General features: G+C 46.7%; 1 pseudogene; it reads left to right on the plus strand.

The window, feature by feature from the left end:
- The first annotated feature begins 16,592 nt into the window (after positions 1-16,592).
- Positions 16,593-17,477, plus strand: LOC100759093 (annotated as a pseudogene).
- The last annotated feature ends 1,908 nt before the right edge of the window (positions 17,478-19,385 follow it).

Consider the following 19,385-nt stretch of genomic DNA (forward strand, 5'->3'; position numbering starts at 1 on the left):
TCACAGTCCTCTTACCTCTACCTCCCAAGTCCTGGGAGGCATTATATGCACATAGCACCTTGCCTTGCTTGTGTGGTACAAGGGATAGAACCCTGAGTTCCACGCATGCTAGGTAGACACTCTACCAACTGGGCTACGCCTTCAGTTCCCACCCTGGACCTCTTAACATTTAGTTCTAGCTCGAATCCTCCTGGCCATCCTTAGGCTTTACCAGTCCTCTTTCCCAGCGGCTGTTTTGTACTGTGATCTCTCAAGGACCAGTCCAAGCCAAAGGCCTCAGTCTGTCTCAGATCTGTGTGTCTGTGGTAGCTGCTTACTCCTCCTAGGCCTGGAGCCCAGATGGGGAAACTAGGAAGCTTGGCGAAACAGAGGCAGCTGGGAGCATATTCTCACCCAGTCTGGAAGACACATTAGGGTGGAGATGCATGGGAAGGGTTCTTAATGGGGTGGGAAGCTGGGCTGGATATCCAAGTCGTAAGGGGAAAAGAATGTGAGCTTGGGGGGGGCGGTGAGAATTCTAGAGAATGCCTGTTTCATTCTGCCTTCTTAGATCATTGGCCGAGGTTCCCAACCCCGCTTTCTCCTCCAGCCTCTGGCTCAATGATCTGCCTGAGGTCTTTGGCTGAGTACTGATTCCCTTGCTTTGCCCATGATAGAGTAGAGACTTACAAAGATATGTCCACTGACTTTTATATTCATATAGCCAGAAGATTCAATCTGGGAAACCAACTAGGTCCTCCTGCTGGCAAAGCTCATCTCATTACCTTCTTACTCTTGTGGTTTGTGAATCTCTGTGTGGTTCTCCAGAATCCCTTATGTGACTTTTTACTGCTTTCCTGTCCATCCACACCTCCCTTTCCCTCTCTCCCCCTTCTCTCTCTGTCTCTAGATACTGCTCTGGGTTGTCTTGGCCTATGACTTGTTTTCTTGCCAGAGGCTCCCAGGGGCACTAGCTCTAGTAGCCTGCACAGCTTCAGGCCCCCAGGCATTGGAAAGCTCAATGGCTTTTTGCAGTGAGTCTTGCCTGGGGAGAAAGAAAATGGATTTGCTGTCCTCGCTTGGCACAGTTGCAGTCATGGTACTGATGTGGCTTCTTGGTGAGCCTGGAAAAATGTTCTCTAAAGGCAAAGTGAAAAAAGCGGGGGGTGGGGGGCAGTCACAGAACCTGTGTTCTGGCCTTCACTTGTTCTTTTATCAGTTATATGACCTTGGGCATATCTGTTGAGATTTCAGTTTTCTTAGTGGGATAACAATGCTGTCAGCCTCCTGGAAGTTGAATCAGAAGACGTAATGTCAGGGACACACTTGGAAGACCACAATGGGTCAAGTCTGTCTCTCTTACTTCTCTCTCCCTCTCTGTCTCCCTTCCCTCTCTCTCACACATTAAACCTGCTCTGATAGCATATAGCATTTTTATTTTTTTTGAGACAGGATCTAGCTATGCAGCCCTGGTTGGCCTGGAACTTACTAGGCAGACCAGGCTACCTGGCCTTCATTTACAGAGATCCATTTGCCTCTGCCTCTCAAGCACTAGGGTTAAAGATGTGGGCCACCATGCCCAGTCCCTGCTAGCCCCACCCCCATTTTTCTTTATTGAAATATATATATATATATGCATATATATATATATATATATATATATATATATAAAGTTGGGCAGCAGTGGCACACACTTTTAATCCCAGTACTTAGGAAACAGAAACAGGTGGATTTCTGTGAGTTTGAGGTCAACCTGGTCTACAGAGAGAGTTGCAGGACAGCCAAGGCTACACAAAGAAACCCTGTCTTGAAAAAAATTAAAAAAAAAACTTTTTTCATATATTCTGATTATGATTTCCCCTCCCCCAACTCCTCCAAGATCCTGTCCATTTCCTTTTCTGTCCCTCCTTAGAAAACAGGCATCTAAAGAACAATAATAAAATAAGATATAACAAAACCAAATAAGTTAGAATAGGACAAAACAACCAAGTAAGAAAAAGAGCCAGAGATAAATCACAGAAACATATATAGATACAGACACACATGTTCACACACACAGGAATCCCATAAAGACACAAAACTGGAAGCCATAACCTCCTCCAAAGATGCCATTGCGTTCATTTTCTGCCAGCCATCCTTTTCTGGACACGGGGCCTGCCCTTAAGAGTGGTTTGTATCCCAGTGAGACTCATTGGCGAACTAAGTTTTCATTTGCCAGTGGTTATCTATCGGAGATCGATTCTGGCTGAGGGATAGAGTGTGTGTCCACTTCTTTCAGCTCTAGAACTCCCTCAGGTCCAGACCTATGCAGGCCTTGTGAATGGTGCCACAGTCTCTGAGTTTGATGTCTGTTGATCTTGCTGTGTTTAGAAGGCATTGTCTCCTTGGTGTTCTCCATCCCCACTGGCTCTTACATTCTTTCTGCCTCCTGTTCTGCAGGATTCTCTGAGCCCCATGAGGAGGATTTGATGGAGACATCCCATTTAGAACTGAGCGTTCTAAAGTCTCTCACTCTCTACACATTGTTTGTATGTGAGTGGATCCCTATTTGTTCCCATCTAACACAGGAGGAAGCTTCTCTGATGATAGCTGAACAAGACTCTGATTTATGAATATAGCAGAATGTTTTTAGGAGTTATTTTATTTCATGTTCCTTTAGCAGAACAGTAGTATCTGGTTTTCTCCGAGGTTCCTGGCCTATCTCAGGTTCTTGGCCACCTGGGCAGTGTTGGGAATGAGTTTCATCTCATGGAGTGAGCCTTAAATCCAATCAGATATTGGTTGGTTACCCCTGCAATCTTTGTGCCACTATTGCTTGAGCACATCTTGCAGGTAGATCATCATTGTAGATCAAAGAGTTTGTAACTGGGTTGGCGTTTACCTTTATCCTTTAGAAACTTGCAGAGTATCTTCCAGTACCATGAACACTAGTCATTAGGAGTGAAGGTTCTAGGCAGGCACCAGCTCAACTTCTCCGTGTTCAATGAATTGTGTAGCTATTGCCTTCAGCAATAGGGCCTTACTGTCAGTTTGTAGAGAGCAACCAATAGCCTTGACAATAGCTTGGTGTGATGGCTATTCTTGACTGTCAACTTGACTACATCTGGAATTAACTAAAACCCAAATATAGGATACACCTGTGAGGGATTTCTACTTAATTTGAAGTGGGAAGGTCTACTTCTAATCCAGATCATTGAGGTAGGAAGACACACATTTAATCCAGATCTAATTTGGGCCACACCTTCTGTTGGAAGTCTTTTTAAGGATATGGAAGAAGGAAGCTTTTGCTTTCACCTTGCTAGCAAGTCCATTCCTTCACTGGCATTGGAGCCTACTTCTTTGGCATTCCAGTGTATACTGAGAGATCTAGCCTTGTGGACTGAGCAACTTCTGGATTCTTAGACTTTCCCATTCATAGCCAGCCATTGTTGGATTAGCTGACTGCAGCCGGTAAGTCATTCTAATAAATACCCTTTCTACTCTCTCTCTCTCTCTCTCTCTCTCTCTCTCTCTCTCTCTCTCTCTCATTGTATACATTCTGTTACTCCAGAGAACCCTGACTAATACACCTATACACCTGGGTTATTTAGGAGTTCTCATGGAGCCTCTTTGGCCAACAACTTGATTAGGTGTAACCTATTCCTGGTACTTCTTCGGTGATGAGAGCTGTCCAGCTGGGGCTCCATCTCCCCACTGCTAGCTTTTGATGAGATAGCCTGAGAACACATACATGTCTCCCTTCTATAGGGGGTCGGGTCACACAGATCATTCTCAAAGAGACTTCTCATGGTAGCCTCCTTTTCTTTAATCAGGGTGTAGCAGGAGCCTGATTAGTCACTGGAGATGCTGAGACTACTAGGTGACGAGTGTAGCAGGTGACGCTTCTATTGTAAGTGAAGCTCAGGGATGGGTGGTGCTCCTTGGTCAACTCAGCTGGGCTCACTGTTTTATAAGAAGCAGACTCAAAAGAGAGCCACCAATTTTTTTTCTTGTCAGAACCAGGCTGTTGGCACACAGAGAAAAACCACAAATACCTGTCATGGATAAACACATGCTTGTTTTAGGCTAGTGAGGGGACTTTACCCATCAGCCAGCAGGTACTACCGAGTGGATGGGATCTGTTGGCCAAATTCTAGGCTATGAAGAAGCAGCTCTGTTTGTAAGTGGTGTGTAGGTGCTCGATTGCAGGGAGTTTGGGGGGAAAAGACTTCTGGGAAAGGATGGGAATAATGGAGTGAGACAAAGAAGTCTGGGTAGGAATGGGATCAAACGTCCTCAAGGCCACTGTCTGGAGGGCAACAAGAGGACTTTCTCTGAATGCTATGTCACCGTTGGTCTCTACCTGATCTGGAGTGAGAAGAAGCAATAGGTCTCACTGTCTCCAGCTTACTTCTCCATAGCTGACCCAGGTCATGTTCCCCGGGAATAACGAACTCAGACAGGACAGTACTCTTTCTTCATTTTCTTGCAGGAGCTTTTGTTGAGATGGGATAGAGGGGCACTGGGTCCTGGTAAATGACAATGTGGGATGACCATAGTAACTGGCAGATGAAAAGGGATCTGGGAGTAGCCAGCGGTGGTGGAGACGACTACCTATACACAAGAGAGACCGAAGGTCCTGATGGCTGTTCATGATGTGCAGACTCACTCTGATTGCCCATGCTTAGGCTGGAAACAGAGCCAAAAGGTCATTTTGTGCAGCTTCCTACTTCAGATGGGACTAACTTTAGATTTATCTCTGTCTTATTATTCCCCTATGTTTCCAGGGACCATGGCGCTATCTATACATTCCTCAAATTCTCTAACCATCCATCATTTATTGAAAGAGGAATAAGGCATGGGCCCTTTCTCTTAAGAGCTTATATTATAGTTCAAGGCTGGGAATGATGGTGCATATCTATAATCCCTGAGAAAGCTGAGAAAGGAGGGAAGAAGGAGGTTGAGTTTGAGGCCAGCCTGGACTACATAGTGAGACTCTGTCTTGAAAACTAAACAACAACAAAACCACAACAAAACTCAAAGGATTGGAGGTGTTACTTGGAGGTAGAGAAATGCTTTCTTACCATATGGAAGGCCCTGGGTTCCAATCTAAACATACAAAGTGAGAGAAAGCCCATATAGCTTGGTGTTTTGGAATATCCCAATGCCCCATGAATAGGAATAATTTGTAGTGTCCAATCTACAGGCCTAAACGCACCCAGTGTTAATAAGTATGTCCTCACGTTGTAAATAAATATGGGGTTAGTAAAGTCAGACATAGTCATTTATGCAAACATGAAGCATGCATTTTTCTCACAAATGCTTTTGAGAGTACTGTTTATTCCAGATGACGTGAATGATGCCTTTCTGCTCTGGGCACTCAGCTTACCTTGCAAGCTCACTCAGTATAGTCTAACTCTGGAACATGGACCAACACTTAAAATAGGGTAAATGGGGCTAGGGCGATGGCTCAGCAGGTGGGAGCACTGACTGCTCTTCTAGAGGACCTGAGTTCAATTCTCAGTCCCCACATGGCAGCTCTTAACTGCTTGTAACTAGTTTCAGGGGATCCCAACACCTTCACATGGACATACAAGTAGGCAAAACATGAATGTTCATGAAATAACATTTCTTTCTTTCTTTTATTTTGATTTTTTTGAACAGGGCTTCTCTGTATAGTCCTAGTTGTCCTGGAACTTAGACAGGCTGGACTCTAACTCACAGAGCTCTGCCTGCCTCTGCCTCCCAAGTGCTGGGATTAAAAGTGTGTGCCTCTACTGTCTGTCAAAAATTTTTTCAAAGGGGGTAAACAATGAAACAAACAAACACACACAACTGGCAGGCTGAGCCATTGTTACTGCGTAGTTTCTGTCCCTTGTAGTGTGGTAAATAAACCTGTTTTCTTTCTGTCTTGACCTAAAGGGTAAATTCATTTACTGCCTGCTAATCCCTTCCTCACTACCATAGTGGTCAGTCCACTGCAGTCATCACCACCATCAACATCAGGACCACTATCCCCAACACCACCATCCCTACCCTCACCACCATCAACATCAGCACCACTATCCCCAACACCATCACCACCATTATCACTTTCATTAACACCATATCCATTGAACAAAACCCAAAGAACCTCACAACAACAAAACTAGACTTCTTGTTTGAGTTTTATACAGGATGCGGGGGTGGGGTGGGGGGTTGGGGGTGGGGGTGGAGAGGGAGGAAGATTGCAAACTCAAGGCCAGCCTGGGCTATATAGTGATAGCCTATGTCAAAATAAAACTAACAAAATAAACCTGTTTTTGAGACATGTATGTAGCTCAGGCTGGCCCAACTCGATGTATAGACTACACTCACAGTGATCCTTCCTGCCTTAGCCTCCCATGTGCAATACAATTCCTGGCCCAACTTCTTCATTTGTAATGATAGATTCATACAGTGTGGAACTGCTCCTGCTTCTGTACAAGGATCTGAGAACACTTAAAAACAGGATTATTTCCCATAAGAACAACAGTGTGGAGGGCATTAGCCCCGGTGGCATAGGGCAGGCCCTAGAGTTGCTAATTCATTGGGATGAAATTCTGTACAGAGGAGCAGGCAGCAGGGCTGACCCCTTTGCCCCTGTCTGAACCTGTTCCCAGCCCTGCCCTTGGTTTCCCACTGCCTCCCTGGGGTCCTCTCAGCTTCAGAAGTAAGGAAGGAGGAGGTGGGCTGAGGAGGGGGAAAGGATTGTCCCTTGAACTTTCCCACCTCTCCTGACTCATCAAAGAGGGGGAGGTGTAGCTGGCTGCTGGAATGAGTGGGGGCGGAAAAGAGAGGGAGAGCCACTCTGCAGGCTGGGAAAGATGCAGAACTCTCGTTAATGTCTGACACCTCTAATAAAAGCTGCATATTCCCCAAAAGCGATTTTTGAAAATCCTCTACTCTTTGAAGCTTGGTGTTAAATGGCCACTCCTTCTATGATCCTAATGAGAAACCCAGCCCCTGGGCGTGCTCACAAGGGCTCTATCTGGGGCACCACCTCTCTCCTCGAATCTGAGGTTTTCCCATGGGGACCCTTGATGCTTCTTGTGGCTGGGCATGGAAGGGAGCCCTTGGTCCTCACAGAATGAAGAGGCACGCTGCATCCAGGGGCTGAGGCTGTAGTGAAAACCGAGACAGGCTGCTGTGGATCAGAGCTGGCTTGGAAAGTGGAAGTGGATGGGGTTGAGACATGTGGTTAAAGCCAAACAATTATTTTTCTAGACTGTTTTCCTTGCTCCTCTTCCCTTCCTTTACTTGGCTGAAAAAAGTAGCATGTATAAGAATATAATAAAAATACGTCTCATTTACTTCAGGCCACCCACCTCCCAAGCATAGCAACAACTATTAATAGTATATCTGAATCATTTACACTTTTTTGGGGCTTTCTATGACAGGGTTTCTATGTGTAACAGCCCTAGCTGTCCTGGAACTATCTCTGTAGACCAGGCTGGTCTTGAACTCATAGAGATCTGTCTGCCTCTACCTCTCTAGTGCTGGGATTATAATTGTGCACCACTACCACCTGGCAGTTATTTACGTTTTTTTTTTCCTGAGCTTAGCTTGATGGTGCGCACCTGTAATCTCAGAACACAGAAAGCTGGAGCAGGATAAGTTTGAGGCTAGCCTTGGCTATTTAGCAAGGAGCCCTTGTCTCAAGCAAGTAAGAAGGGAAACAAACAAAGCTAGGCATGGAGATGCACATTCGTAACCCTGCCACTTGGGAGGTGGGGGCAGCAGGGCCAGAAATTCAAGATCATTCTTGACTTACATAGCTCTCAACAATACACATTAGAGATTTTATATAAACATACTTTGTTTATGCACACTAACATTTTTTAACATGTGCATCTAATTAACTTCACTTTTTGCCTGGTATCATAAAGCATGGCCATCACGATTTATTGACTTCTCTCTATGAAGGGCATTCCTTAGATTTTACAGACAAAGGTGCAGCGCCAGCCTTATCCATAGCCATCTGTGCAGTTTCTAGAAACAGAATTGCTGCAGCAGGGATATGCATCTCAAGATTGATAGGCATTGCTTAGGTTGTCTTCTGACCAGCATGAACCCAAAGTGATGACAGAATTGTGTGCCAGCCTTACAACTCTGCTCCTTCTGTCCTGCCTGACTCCCAGGCAGGCAGGAATGCTGTGCAGTGATGAGGCTAATTCCCCTGGGGAGTGCTTGAGAATCCCTTCTATGAGGTTTGGGGATGCATGGAGAGAGAGCTCTTTCTTACAGAACAATCCATCCTCCTAACAGTGCTGAGATGATGTTTGCTTCCACTGAACGCTGCTTAGATCCCGGAGCCAAGATACTAGCCCACTCCATGGACTTCCTCCTTGCATGCAGTCATGTTTTGATCATTCATATCACAGTTTTAAATTTTCAATCCATTTCAGCTGTAAGGAAGGTGAAATAGATATCCTTGGTTAGATGAAGAAACTAAGATCTGAAAGCCTATGTGGTGATGGATGTGGTCATAGAAAGGCTCTAGAGTTCAAATCCAATATTGATTTGAGTAGTTCAGTTAGCTACTCAGCCTTGGGTTTATGAGGACATACTTGGTTAGGAGGATCTCCAAGCCCTAACCTCAAAGGACATGATTTAATGTCTGTCCTTGATACTGCAGTTAGTTTGGGAACCAAATGGGACATGCCATGTTCAACTGGCCGGCTACGTGTGTGATTTGATGGCTAGGTGTGGGTTGGATGGCTCCAAGCGTGCTTCATTATCCTGACAAGACTCTTGTAGAGAAAGTGCATAGGGGCACTCTCTTTGGGGTGGCTTTGGTGGGGGGAAGGGGATCCTGTTTTGTAGGCAGGGAGGCAGGCAGTGGCTGGGGCTGCTGGAGTTGGTCAGCTTGCTAAGGAAGGAGTCCCCTACCATGGCCTTTTGGAGGCACTGTAGGAAGCATCCTTCTCCCATCCTTCTCCCTTGTCTAAATTCGTGCCAGCTGACAAAGGCTCACAGAGCACCCAGGATCTCTTCAAGCTGTCTTTTCTTTCTTTCCTTTTCCCTCCCCTCCTTATTTGGACACAGGGTCTCATGTAGTCAAGGCTGGCCTCAATCTCTTGCTACTCTTGCCTCTACCTCCCAAATTCTGGAATTGTAGGCATGAACCATGGCTTTAAGCTTGCTCTTTCTCTCTTTTTTTTTCTTCCTTATCTTATTTTTATGAGACAGGGTTTTCCTATGTAGTTATGGCTGGCTTTGAGCTCACAGCAATCCACCTACCTTAGCCTCCCATGTACTGGGGTTACAGGTATCGACTATCGTATCTAGCTGTTCTCCTCTCTCTCCTCTCTTCTTGCCATGCCTTCCCCTTGCTTAGGTTCTTTATTTTACTTTTTTCGATGTTTTTTTTTTGGCACAGGATCTGGAACACACTATGTAGCTTAGGCTGGCCTCAAACTCATGGCACTCTTTTTGCCTTCACCTTCCTAGTGCCGGATTTCAATAGGGGAACGCTTCACCTGGCTCTTCAGGATCTTCCGCCTTAACCCTTGGGAACTTTGGCGCCGCCTGAGACTCTCCATATAACAAGGATGGTGGGATTAAGAAAGGTCAGAGAGGAAGCTATCCCAGGGTCACTAGGTTGAGGGTCCATGTAGGAAGCAACATTTCTGCTCCAGGCCACTCTTCTGTCTTCAGGCTCCACTGAAGTCAGAGCCTGACGAAATCACAGGCTAGAGCAGCAGCAGCAACCCGACCCAAGGCAGGAGTCAGAGGAGCCAGCCGTGGGAGGCTGGTAAAGCAGTGGTGTGGAGACACCCTGTGGTGAAAATGGAAACTACACCTTGGTTCACTGAAGGGACTGAAAGCAAAGCCTTGCAGCTGCCCTGCAGCCCCTACAGTGTGGAGCAGTGTGGGCCACAGTGTGGAGCCCAGACTCAGCTACTGTCCACCTTCTAGTCCACTTATCAGAAGCCTCACCTAACCTCACCAAGCCTCCGTTTCTTCACCTGTGAAACGTGGTGTACCAGCAGGTTGCACCAGTCAAGGGGGCAGGTGCTTAGTCCAGCATCTGGCATGGAACATCAGCCAATGAAAGGCTGGCTATTGCTAGAAGGGGGGATCTCTTTCCCAATGTCCCACAGTTAGAAGGGGACCTACTGTGCCTCACAGGAAGCACAAGCCAACAATGGTTCTTTTTTTATGTTTTGAGACAGGGTTTCTCTGTGTAGCTCTGTAGACCAGGCTGGCCTCAAACTCACATGGACCAGCCTGCCTCTGCCTCCTGAGTGCTGGGATTAAAGCATGTGCCACCACCGCTTGGGTCCAGCAATCAATGGCTCTTAAGGTGAAGAGAGTATATTCCATCTCTGGTGGGGGGTCAAGAAAAATATATATATTTCTCTGACAAATACAAGAACAGGATCTGTGGCAGCTGGGATGAGCTGAAATAGACTGTCATGCTTCCACCTTTAAAAAGGAGACCATGGGCTGTCATGATCTCATTAGCCTGGGCAAGATATTGAGTTAGGGTCATGGAACCAGATGCTACCCAAAACAGACTTAGCCGGGGGTGGGTGGCTATGACTTCCACTCTTTTGGGGCCCTTCTGCCAACTGTCCAGCTCCTTTAGGAGGCCTCCCAGGGGTCTTGGCTTGGACATCTTACCTTCTTGTCCCCAATTCTTGCTTCACCAAGGAGGGCCCCCAGGGACTTGTTAGAGGAAGAAGTTGGGTGTGGCCTTGTGTATTTGTGGCTCTGATCATGTGCCCTAACTGTGTTCAGGAGAGCTGGCCCTGCACCAGTCCTTGTTTTCTCCCTTCATCTTTAAGAGGAACATCTCCCTTCATCTTTAAGAGGAACAGCAAGAGCCAAGAATGAGCTGGGTAAATCAAGCAGCCACTGGCTGGATGATTCAGGCCCCTGGAGGTGGGGTGGCCTCCTGGACTGGGATCCTGTCCAGAATCAGGGTGGGACCTCTCTTTACAACATGCTAGAGCTGGCCCAAGGAGACAGGACTCCTGGGCCAGTGTCTTGAAGCTCAGTCTCCACTGCTCCCTGCCCCACCTGCTCCCTGCCCTGGGACCCTTTGCAAACTGACTTTAGTTAGGGCTTGCCCATGGTCTGTACACATCTGTGATGGGTAAGGGGACTGAGATGTGGCCACAGTATGCCAGGCAGCCCACCTAGATGAATCATCCTTGGGGTTGGCCAGCCTGAGCTGCAGGGCATCCAGGCTCCTGATTTGTGCCCCTAAGGAGTGTAGAGGTGGGATTTGAACCCAGGTCGACTGGGTCCATACTTATTGCCATGGTACCTGGTAGTCCTTGTGTTTGGTTTTGAACAGAAAGTGGGGCTGTGGGCTTGGTTGAGGGCGAGCTGGGGAAGGGAAAGGAGTTGCAAGTCTTGGTGGGCAGTGGGGACTTCGGGAAATAGGGAGGGCTGGAAAGGGCAGAACCAGTGTGGTTGGTGACTCCTATGGGAGACAAGAATTCTGGCCAGAGGTTAGAGGCTGTAAGTCCCACCTCCAGAAAGCAGAGTCCTGTGGAGCACATAGTACATGGATTACTGTGACAGTGTTATTCGGTATATGGTCAAGACAGAGACCATTCTATTCTCAGGCCCATAAATGGTCCCTACTCATTGCTGGCTGAGAGCAGTCCCGCCACCTTGTTCAGTGTGCCATGATGTTGTATTTTTTCACTGTGACAAGGGTCAGGAAGACCCTTAGGGCATCCTGGGAGTAGGGGGTGAGAGATGGAGTATCATTCAATATCTGGATCCTGCCAGGCATGAGAGACACTACTTCAGCAGCTGTCCCTGAAGCCACTGGCCTCAGACTCCAGGAGGAGCCCCACTGTTAGGATCTGCATTGCTCTGTTGCTCTGTGGGTGGGTTAGGTCTGTCTGCCATGGTGGGCTCTGCCCTGGCGCTGGCTATTTAAAGTCCCTCTAATTCAGGGAATTGCCAGTCTCTGGCACTCTTGCACCTGTTCTTCACCAACTGCCTGATCCTGGGTAGCTGGTCTTTTGGACCCCTGGTTCTTCACCAGATTGATGACAATAAATGCCTACCTCAGAAGGTACTTAGGAGCAGAAAATGGGCCACTAACCCTGTTTAGCAAGCTCTTGCTGATTGCCTGCTTGGTGCCCACTGTAGGTTTATAGAGATGTACAAATTCAGCTCGATGCTTAACTCAGTGAAGGGCCACCCCTCTAGAGGCAAGGACATTGACCCTGTTAGAAAAGGTATTCACTGAGTAAGGCTCACAGTAGATACATGGAGAAGCCCCACCCCCAACACATGCACCAGAGGAACTCCTGTTTAATATAGGAACCCGGATGGAATATGAATTTTTAGAGCAGCCTGCTACAGGGAATCCGAGGGCGATCATAAAGCGCATCCTGGGGCTGGACAAGAAACAGGCCTTTGTCGGGGAGGGAAGCGGTCATCAAAGCCTAGCGAGCCGGGGCGGGTCAGCCTGCGCTGGGAGCCTTGGAGGCATGGGCTTCCCACCGCTCCCATGGCTCAGCAGCCACTCTGCAGTGCCTCGCCTCATAGCACGGGGGCGCACGCCCTCCCACTCCTTTGCCCCTCTTCAAACCCCTTTTTTTGGCCTTTTGTCTCCGTTCTTTCTACATCTCATTCAGGCAAAAAAGATGCCTACTGCTGGAACAGGGCCTTTCCCCCTTGGACTGAGTAATTTGATTTGCTTCCCCACGCAGGTGCCGTGATGGTGACACTCAGAACCAAGTCACTGGTGGACGACGGCCATTCATTCACTAACCACTAACACTTTGTGTGGAACTCAGCATAGGAGGGCCAGTGAGACTTTGCCTAGCTGTGAGTCATCTTAGGGACTTGGGGGTCTGTCTCCTGAGAGCCGTGGAAGGCTACTGCAGGGACTTAGGTCAGGCAAGGTGTGATGGAGGGAGGTGGTGAACAAGGCAGTTTTGTTTTGGAACGATCCCTCTTGGGGGCTGTAGGGAGAATTGATCTGAGTGAGCCAGGGTACTGAGGAGACAGCAGCCAGGGCAGTAGAGAGGTCCCAGTGGTGATGGTACCAGGGCTATCTGCTTATAGAAAACAGTGGGTGTGTCTGGGTGTGGTAACACTCTTGTAATCCCAGAGGCAGAGGCAGGTGGGTTACTATAGACTCAAATCCAGCCTGGGCTACATAGCAAGACCCTGACAAAACAAAAACAAACAACCCTCCCCCCCAAACAAACAAACAAACACCAGCTGGGCAAACCGGCTCATGCCTCCCCAGCACTTGGGAGACTGAAGCAGAAGGACTGCAACAAGTTCAAGACCAACTTGGCCTTCAGAGTGAGACCCTGTTTCAAAAACAAAAACAAACGAATAAGCAAAACCATTCCCTCCTCCAGGCAGCAACACATAAAATACCGGCATTATGGCTTGTGCTGGTAATTCTATCACTTGGGAGGAGGCTAAGGCAGGAGGATTGCTGCAAATTCAAGGCCAGTCCTGGCTCCAGTGCGACACTCCATGTCAGAAAACTAAAACAGGCAAAGAACACCAACCAACCGATTAACCAAGAATTCAATGGCATGTGTTTATTGGTGGGAGACAGGTCTCGGACCTCCCCCTGTTCTCTGTTACTACCTCAAGTTGTCACTTGCTGGATCCTAGACCTTTTTGCCTTCCAGAGGACCTTTCCCCAGGATGTGCTTGTCTTGAGGCTTCATTCAAATGGGCCACCCTACCACTAGGCTGTGACCACATCCACATTCACCATGCCTACAGCTGAGTTCTTGGTGGACTCATGCCAGGCCCAAAATGCTTTTACTCCTGGAGTATATATGTGGGTGATTGGGTCACAATTACCTATCTTGCTTTCTGATCCGAGGCACAACCAGAGACAATCCATCCCCAGGTAACTGACTCATGATAAACTTCTAGAAACCCGAATAAGAAAGCATACAGGTAAAGTAGGGTATAAATGTCTCACATTGCTGCAAGACACAGTTCCAATTATGGTGATATTGCAGCATGTACACACAGAGATCAGATTAATATTGGTGCCAAGCACACTGGCTATGGCTTCACTCAGTGTAGAGGATGTGCAGGATTTGGGTTAGCCATATGCACATGTGTCTGGTGTGTGGATTTATATCTTCTCAGAATTAGAGATGGCTCATCCATACTTGTGAGATGTATCCAGAAGGTCCCCAGGGGAGGATTCATGAACTCTTCTGCCTTACAGGAGAGAGTGCTTCTCTGTTTTACAAAGCATCGGGGTGTTTGTAGCTGTCCCCCAGGATCTGCTGGGTGATGGCAAACACCTTGTCTTTGTCCCCTTCTTCCTGACACAGATTGCTTTTTATTCAGTGTCCGTGAGGGTGTCAGATCTTGGAGTTACAGGCTGTTTGAGTTGCCATATGGGTGCTGGGAATTGAGCCCGGGTCCTTTGGAAGAACAGTCAGTACTCTTAACCACTAAGCCATCTCTTCAGCCCTGGTGATTGCTTTTTAACCCTCATAGTCTTTCTCCAGACAGAGTGTGCCTTCTCAGGCTGCTTTTCTCTTTTCTGGTTTTGAGATAGGGTCTCAGGCTGAACTCACTATGCAGCCTAGACTGGCCTCAAACTTGTGGCAATCCCCCTGCCTCAGCTTCAAGTGCTAGGATGATAGATATGAGCCACCACACCTGTCTGTTTCTCAATGAGCATTGTCCATCCTGCTGCTCAGCATGCATCTTAGTTTCTGTGCCTGAACATATAGGCTTCCCAATCCTTTCTGCTTCCTGTTTGTGGACAGTCCCTTGGGTCACTTCTCTACTCTTCTTGTGTGGTTACTACTCAGTTTGGTTCTTAGAAGGGCATCCTTGGAGGCTTCTCCTGGCACATATGCTGGCAAACCCATCTTGTGTGGCTAGGTTTACTGCTAGCCATCCTGGCCTGATGATGATGATGATGATGATGAGGAGGAGGAGGAGAGCTCACATTTGTGAACCTCACAGCTTGCAAACAACATACTTCTCTTTGATCTTTAGAGTAATACAGTACCTTTGTGAGTTACATTGACCCTGACACACCAGAAACAGAAGTTCCGAGTAATGAGTGGAATGATAGCAGCTCATATCTATGACGTAGCAGGTTTAGAACTACACCCTATTTGTAGCACCCTCTGCTTTCTTGTACAATTTGTGATCAAAATGAACCTGTTAGGTTCAGGGGCTGCTGACCCCACCAGCACACCACACTGGTGTGGCCAAAGCCACCATGACACTTTATTGGTTGTCTTGAAATAAGACAAACTCAGTTCATGAATAGCTGATCCATCGTGTGTTCTGTGGCGTGTTCATATCTGGTATCAGAGACAGAATAAAACTGTTTGTAGGGTGAGAAGAGGGAGAGAAATGGGAGCATTTCAAACTAGAACAGGACCCTCTCTCCCATCACCCATGGAGGCAGGACTTGGATGCTAACGTTGATAATTAGTCCTATGACTTGAGTCAGTCACATCATTTCTATGGCAGGCCTCCATTTCCTCTGGGCCAAAAGGAATAATAAAGTTTTGGCTTCTAGTAATGGAAAAATAGCTTTGCTACATCAATTCCTCAACCTCAATCAGCCAAGGAAGATAACAGTTTTAAAATCTGGACACACACACCTAGTGAGTGGGTACTAATGTGTGTGCATGGGATTGTAGGTCAGAGGTCTATCTTCAGTGTTACTCTCGGATGCCATCCACACTGTTTACCTTGTGTTTGCCCACCTCGGACTATGCATAATTGAAACTAGGACCTCACATGTGCTGGTTAAGCACTCTGCCACCAAGCTACATCCCCCAGAAATCCTCCTTGCTTTTTGAAGCAGGGCCTCTCACTGGCCCTAAGTTTGCTGACTCAGTGAGGCTGGCAGGTCAGCATCAGCCTGACTCCAGCTCCCCAATGCTGGGACCATAGGGCGTGACACTGAACTCACCTGTTTTAGATGAGCTGTGAGGGTTGGACTCAGGTCCCAGTCCTGGCAAGATAAGCACTTAACTGACTGAGTTTTCCAACCGTAAACAAATACATTGGGGAAAAAAAGTGAATTATTTATTTTTATATTTTGTGTATAATTTTTTTGCTTGCATGTATATTTGTGTACCACATGGATGTCTGGTGCCTGAGGAGGCCAGAAGAGGGTGTTGAATCCTCTGGAACTGGAGTTACAGATGGTTGTGAGCCACCATGCTGGGAATCGAACCTGGGTCCTCTAGAAGAACACTCAGTGCTTTTTAATTACTGAGCCATCTCTTCAGTTCCTTGCGCAAGTATTTTTTATTTTATTTTATTTTATTTTTTGGTTTTTTCGAGACAAGGTTTCTCTGTGTCTTTGGAGGCTGTCCTGGAACTAGCTCTTGTAGACCAGGCTGGTCTCGAACTCACAGAGATCTGCCTGCCTCTGCCTCCCGAGTGCTGGGATTAAAGGCGTGAACCACCAATGCCCAGCTGCAAGTATTTTTTAAAAGCAAGTATTTGTGGAGTAACCTGGCTCCCTGGGCTCCACTTGATGGCACACTGCACACTGCTCGGGACCATGGCGCCTCCCGGTCTCTCCAGCCACCTCCTTCAGACGGCCCTCGCCTCTTCCTCTTCTGCCCCCGCCACAGAAAGTTAAGTTTGAAGAGGGGGACAAGGGGAACATGGACATGAAGAAGAGGATCCACCTGGAGCTGAGGAATCAGACCCCGGCAGCTGTTGGAGAACTTGTCTTGGACAACTGCAAAAGCGAATGATGGAAAAATCGAGGGGTTAGCAGATGAATCTGTCAACCTAGAGTAAATATAGGCTTGTTTTCAGTTTCAGATCTCCCCAAGCTACCTAAATTGAAAAAGTTTAAGCTCAGTGATAATAGAATTTTTGGCGGTCTGGACAGACTAGCAGAAGAACTTCCAAGCCTCACACATCTAAACCTAAAGTGGAAATAAACCGAAAGTTATCAGCACCTTGGAGCCTTTGAAAAAGTTGGGTTGTCTGAAAAGCCTGGATCTGTTTGGCTGTGGGGTCACTAATCTGAATGATTACCAAGAGAGTGTCTTCAAGCTCCCCCCAGCTGTCCTGTCTGGATGGCTATGCTGGGAGGATGAGTAGCACCTGAGGACTGGGATGTGGAGGCTGATGGTGGCGAGGAAGCCCCCAACTCTGATGCTGAGGTGGATGGTGTGGACAAAGAGGAAGGGGACGAAGAAGGAGAAGACGAAGATGAGGATGGTGAAGGAGAGGATAATGCTGAGGAGGATGACGATGAAGACAAAGATATAGAAGGAGAAGATGATGAAGATGAAGCCAGTGGGGAGGAAGAATTTGGACATGATGGAGAAGATGATGAAGATGAAGAAGATGAGGAAGAAAGTGGAAAAGGTGAAAAGAGAAAGAGAGAAACAGATGAAGAAGAAGATGATGATTAAGACCCGAAACAATCTGCAAGAAACAGAACTGTTGAGTATTGGTTGGACTGCTCATGGTTTTGGTAGCTGTTTTAAAAAGGTAGCTGTGATACAAGGCCCAGGAACCCCCACCCAAAGAGCCAAAGAATAGTTCCTAAATCATTCCTCCTTCCTCCATTTAGCCCCTTGGTAATCCACCACACGCCTGGGGACTGCCAACCCCCAAAATTGTAAATGTTGTTAGGTTTTCGTGTAAGACTCTTGCTGTATCGTGACAGCTGTGATTGGTGAGTTGACCATGCCGGCTGCCAGTTACACTGCAATTGTAACAACATTTTTACTTTCTGTACAACAAGGAAAAGCTTTGTAAATAAAATCTTAACATTTTGAAACTATTTGCAAACGTCAAAGGACAATCTAAAGCAAGCAGAAACTGAAATGAATCTGTGAGCAAAATTTGCAGCTCTACTAGTCTGAGGTGTTAAAGTGAGGCAACAAGAACACCAGGGTAGGGTTTACAAAAGTAAGGTGCTGGAGAGGGGTTGAACCTCTAAAGGAATGCAAAATATGTTTGTATAAAATTAGCTCAAGCCCTTGCTGCTTACTAAGATAGTAAGCTAAATTATCAAGCCCGTGAGGGAAATCTCATACACAAAAAGTGACATGTAGACTTTAACAAAGCAAAGATGGCATGCCTTGTTTAACACTATGGAGATGGTTGAAGTTTGAGTCCAGCCAGAGTAACCAACATCTGGAGTTAAAGTGATCCTTCAGAAGACTATAACAAAACTCGGAGTCTCTGTGACATATCATGGTGCTCAATATCTAATTGGAAGTCACTGGGAATACAAACAAACATCAAAGTGTCACTTGCCCACACTCAGGTTAAACACTGGCTGATCCCAACCCAGAGATGACCTGGTTTGGGGGGTTAGTGGATAAAGATTTGAAATCAGCTATAAAAATACTTTCAACATCTGGACCCGGTGGCAAACACCTGCAGTCTCAGCCGTAGACTGAGGCAGAGTGACTGAGAGCTTGAGGCCAGCCTGTGTTGCAAAGTGAAACCCTGTTTAGGAACAATAACATGTTTGATAATTTAAAGGAAATGATATAGATAATGAATGAGCAGATAAGAGATCCTGGGAGAGAAATAAATGCTCTGTTAAAGAACCAAATGAAAACTCTATAGCTGAAAACCACTAAAAAATAAAATAAAAATGTCATCCAGTAGACTTACCAGTGGAGTGGAGATGTTAGGAAACAGAGGACTTATAGGTAGATCATTGGCAGAGACTGTACAAAGTGAGTGACCTGCCTAGCTAACATCAGTCAGCTAGTTAGGACACATCTGAGTCTGGGGTGGTGGCATAAATCTGCAATCCCAGTACTTGAGAGGTAGGGGCAAAAGTCAGAAACTACACAGAGTTCAAGGCTAGTGTGAGCTGCACTAGAGCCTGAATAAAGAACAAAAACAAAACAATAAAGAAACAGGAAAAGGCATGCTTGAATGAAAATTTATCAGTAACTGCATCAAATTACATTTGATGATACAAAATGGATGAATTAAACACTTTAATTAAAAGGTATGGGTTATCCAACTGGAGATAGAAGCAAGACTAAGTATGCACTGACTACAAGAGATACACTTTAAATACAAGTTGGATGGAAAAGAAATGCCATTTGTGTTGGTTCATGGGTACACTTGACTTGGCTGTGGTATCTAATTACTCATCATACAGTAACATAGGCATTCCGATGACCATATAAAATGCTGTGACAGCTGTCTGTCAACCTGATTGCATTGAGAATCACCTAGGAGATTGCTAAAGCACACTTCTGTTGTGTCTCCGAGTGCATGTGTCCAAAGCGACTTAACCAAGGAGGAAGACCCACTCTGAGTGTATGTGGCACCATCCCCCTAAGCTGGGAGACCTGGATTTGGGAAAGCCCACCAACAGGCATTCTCCTGACTCCCTTCCTGTCCACTGGAGGTGACCAGCCTCTGTGTGTAGTCTCGCTGCCATGATGATCAGCTTCACCATTGGC

This window comes from Cricetulus griseus, chromosome 4, assembly GCF_003668045.3.
Source record: "Cricetulus griseus strain 17A/GY chromosome 4, alternate assembly CriGri-PICRH-1.0, whole genome shotgun sequence".
In the NCBI taxonomy this organism is placed as follows: Eukaryota; Metazoa; Chordata; class Mammalia; order Rodentia; family Cricetidae; genus Cricetulus; species Cricetulus griseus.